The sequence below is a fragment of the Suncus etruscus genome, chromosome 12, assembly GCF_024139225.1.
Source record: "Suncus etruscus isolate mSunEtr1 chromosome 12, mSunEtr1.pri.cur, whole genome shotgun sequence".
Classification (NCBI taxonomy): domain Eukaryota; kingdom Metazoa; phylum Chordata; class Mammalia; order Eulipotyphla; family Soricidae; genus Suncus; species Suncus etruscus.
The window spans coordinates 35,250,072-35,254,717 of NC_064859.1; the positions used below are offsets into that span (position 1 = coordinate 35,250,072).

Consider the following 4,646-nt stretch of genomic DNA (forward strand, 5'->3'; position numbering starts at 1 on the left):
CAAATACATCCTACAGCCTGATTATAGTTTGTAGTATTTTATACTTATTCAACATAATATGTTCTTTTTAAAATATGAACTTTTCATGATACAAAAAGTTGTTTACTGTAGAACATTTGAAAGTTATAGGATTTCAAGGATAAAATAAAAATTATACAAAAGTTACATTATCCATAATGTAAAGAAAATCAACAGTTTTATTACTGTATATATGTTACTTTTCTTTTTCTTTTCTTTTTTTTTTTTTGGTGCACCATTCCTGGAGGTACTGCGATACCAGGTTGATGCGTGGAATGGACGGAGCAAGCTCCTATTCCAGTTCCTAGTGCCAAAAATCTATTTAATATATTGTTATCGGATAGACGACGTATCAGATATTAAACTCATAAGAACAGATACTACACTTGATCTTAGCCAAAAGGCCGAGAAGTGACATATATGTTACTTTTCATGTTTGATTGTTCTTAATCTATTATTCTCTGACAGAAAGGTGTTATATATTTTTGCAACATGACTGGTGCATACATTTAATTTTTGTTGTTGTTGTTATTTTCTTTGTGTTTTTTGTTGTTATTGTTGTTTTCTGGGAGGGTCACACCCAGTGGCACTCAGAAGTTACTCATGGCTCTTCACTCAGAAGTTGCTCCTGTCAGACCTGGGAGACCATATGGGATGTCAGGTTTCAAACTGGGGTCTGCCTTGTGTTGGCAGTGTACAAGGCAAATGCCTTACCACTGTGCTGTCGCTCAGGCCTCACATTTTATTATTTTAAGAAAATACAAGTTGGTTTTGTTCAGCAGATATCCTCTTATGAAGTACATGTCCCTAGCTACATCTTCCCTTCACTGTCCACTGTCCATTTATAGACATCCAGTCATCCATCATCTGCTCATCTTCCTCATGGCTAATTAAAGAGCTCCAAGTAGTTCCTCCAATTTATTTTAAGATTTCCTTTCACATACATAAATCTTCCTGTCTAGCAAGTCTCCTGTATCAACCTATATATAAACTATATATATAAATATATAAACTATACATATTTCAAAAAATACCAATATTTTTCTTAACCATCTTTTTCTGAGTGGATAACTTATTCTCTGTTTTCTTAAAGAAAAGCCAGGTCATTGGATGATGGTCTAATAGAGTGAAACTTGAAATATGGACTTCAGTTTAATTAGAATTCTGGTTCCATCCTAATTTAAAATTACATTTTGATAAGGTGATATCATGTCAATGATGCTTTTTCATTTTTCCCATTATACATCACCTTCAGTTTTAATAACTGAGTGACTTGGAAAATAGTGTCATGATGATTCAACACTTTGAGGCTTGATTTTCAATTTTGTTTTCTATATCTTCTATGATGGTTTCAATGTCAATATTTACATGTATTACACTCTTTTTGTCTTTCTACTCAGTCTTTTTCGAGGAATAGCACCTCCTACTTAGTGCTCAGGAGGCATAGTGCCTCTTTTAGTGATTATCAGCTAACCAGATTAGAGATTCAATATGAGGGCGCACAGATGAGGTACTTACTACTCATGCCCTCTGCTGTCAGAGAAATCATAGGCCATTCTGACAATTCTCGGGAACTTCCAGAACTACATTTGAGATTATTGGAGAATCATGTGATAACAGAGAGTAAACCCAGGTTATCCACATATACTTTAACTTCTGTACTATGTCTTTTGCACCTATACACACCTTTAAGCTCCATTTTATAATAACTTCCTCTTATCTAACATCAATATTATTTGGGTATTTTTTTTTTCGGTTTTTTTTGGCCACACCCGGCAGTGCTCAGGGGTCACTCCTGGCTGTCTGCTCAGAAATAGCTCCTGGCAGGCACGGGGGACCATATGGGACACCGGGATTCGAACCAACCACCTTTGGTCCTGGATCTGCTGCTTGCAAGGCAAACGCCACTGTGCTATCTCTCCGGGCCCTAACATCGATATTATTAATCATTTTTAACTATATTCTCCCATTCATCTTCAGTTTCTTATTAGCTTTGTCCTTCTCAATACTAAGTCAAATCAAGAAATTTTCTCTCCTTTCTTGCCAATTCTGAAGAAACTCTTGTTGTTATTTCATTTATTAAAAATAAAACTTATTTCTAGCCTCTACTGAACATATAGTATAGTTGAAAATAGGTTTTCTTAATGGCAATTTATTGCATATCTATTCCTTTATGATGCTTCGTAATTTACTAAAACTACTAATATTTTCCTTAACCATCTTTTTCTAAGTGGATAACCTATTCACTGTTTTCTTATAGAAAATCAAGGCCATGAAAAACGGTCTAATAGAGTTAAACATTATGAAATCTGGACTTTTGTTTAGTTAGAATTCTGGCTTCATCAATTGCTATTATTATGACCTTGACCTGGTGAACTTAGGCCGTCTAAGCTTTTATTGTCTTACTTCGAAACCTTTACTCATTTCATAGAATTTGTTAGAAAATTTTAATAAGTGACAAGATGTTTTCAAAGGTCTCGGAATAGTTGCTTTTCAATTGTAGTGTCATTCCTCTTGTTTGACTGCAGTATGTAAACTTTCTTCTCCTTTTAATTCTAAGCTTGTTTATCTCTGTTTTATTGGTTTGGAAAAAATTCTTTTCAAGGGTAACTATTGGAAAATTTATTCTGCATCTTGGACTCTTACGTGTCGTTTCTCTTTCTCTCCTCTTCAATATGGGTTTCCATATAATTTTCATTTTTTAAAATATATTTTTATTTAAGTAACATGATCATAGTTGGGTTACAGTCATAACCAGAACACCCCCCCTTCACCAGTGTAACATTACCCCCTCCCCCCTTCCCATCCCCTACCTGTATTCGAGACAGGCATTCTACTACAGTTATTTGTTTTTAAGTTCAGTTAGTTGTATTTTTTTCCTTAAAGGATAAGAGTAAAAAAATATAGTAAAGGTGTGGTAGTGGCAATCGCCATTGTTTGCGTAGGTCCAGAAAAATGGGGAAAATGGAAAAAACTCCTCGACCTGATTACAAAAAGGCCTCACCACAGAAGTTTTTTGGCATAAGACCGACTCTGGGTTCCAGGCATACCAGTCTGTCCAACTCGAGTCATTCTCAAGGTCCCTGTGAAACTTTTTCACACTTTAGCTATTGTTGGTTTCAGATTCTAATATTTAAAGACTCTGGATTCTGTGCATTTCTTTCATCGATGTCAGGCTGATGTGGAGCATTCTCTAGTTTCAGCATACCATTAAATGCGGAGCAACCTGCCCTGCATGCAGACTTTTGCTGAGTCGTCTGGGTGTTGGGAGCACTCTTTGGAGTAAGTCAATGCCAAAGCAGTGGTAGGTATACCCTGGTAGAGGCTTGGATCCCGGTAATGTTATAGACAATTGTGGTTGTTTCCATAGATGGTATCCATTGTTCAGGTGTGTGTGGGCGATGCCCATTTTTCTGAGGCCTAAGCCAAATCATTACGCCAATGTTCAGGGTAAAAGGCCTAATTATATTACCAAGGATTTGTTCCCATCTCTATTAGATAAGAACTTGCTTGCATATGTATTATTTTCCCATTTTAATATGCCTATGCAAAAGAGAAGCAATGCCACAAGATATTGTTGGTGCATCTGGGGGCCGATGAATGAAGTCCAACATTCCCCGTAACTTGGTTCAAACATGAAATCTATACAGAGATACTCTTCTACCAGTATTGCTTATAAAACAGATCTCAAAGGGAAAAAAAATCAAACAATCAAATAACACATCCAGTGGGAAAAATTGTCACTATATGAGGATGTTCGAAAAGAGTTATAGATGTTAAGGGAATACATCTGAGCTATACAAAGGAGATACACATGTCCCTTTTGTGTTTTAAAAATAGTTGAGGGAGGGGGGTGTTTCAGAGACACCACTTTGGTCTGTGATTTGGACAAGCGAAGAGAACATGGAGTCATGTCCTCCCCTTGTTATCTGCTGAAGCTTCTGACTCCCCGAGAGGCGTTTGCTTCCTAATTGCTGGAAGTTGAAAGTTCACCAGTCCCCTCCTAGCCCCTTGCAGGAGCAAGGAAACCTGGGGTCTCTTTTAAATTGCACCTCACCGGAACCCACTTGCTGGTACCCTGAGCAGGAGTCCAGAAATAACCCTGGGGACGGGGAGGAAGGAGAGAGAAAGCTGTGGGGGGCATCTGAGGCTGCATCTTCACCTTATCTTGGCCACAAAGCCTACAGCATGAAACCTTGCCATGACGCATTGTCTGCTGAAGCTTCAGACTCCACCCAAAAAAAAAATCATTAGTACAGAAAAATGGTTAAATGTGGGGCAACAAGAGATGGGAGTGAGGGAGTAAAGGAATAAAATGAGCTCCTGGATGGCATTCAGATAATGACAAGCAATGAAACACAATGATATCCATATATTTGTCATAATGCCCCAGCGTGGTTTCACAATGCACGGGTTTAATAAGGAAACTTCCCTGGTAAGTCCTATTGCCAGAACCTATTGTGCTGCTATTCCTATTCACCAGAGGAAGGAGGTAGAGGGGTGCTGGGGTGACCCATATCCTGCAACCCTTCCTAGGCCCGGTTAAAGAGGTCCTTGGCATGGCAGAGGGCTGCCAAATGCCAGGCTGGCAGAACCTCCCGGCTCCCAGGAAGGAAGGAGATCCTTCC

At 38.3% G+C, this 4,646-nt stretch overlaps 1 non-coding gene across 1 annotated transcript; it reads right to left on the reverse strand.

Moving 5' to 3' along the window:
• Positions 1–243: 243 nt before the first annotated feature.
• LOC126024964 (U2 spliceosomal RNA) lies at positions 244–434 on the reverse strand. Its single transcript, XR_007501030.1, has one exon. It is a non-coding gene; the product is annotated as a U2 spliceosomal RNA (small nuclear RNA).
• Between the last annotated feature and the right edge of the window lie 4,212 nt (positions 435–4,646).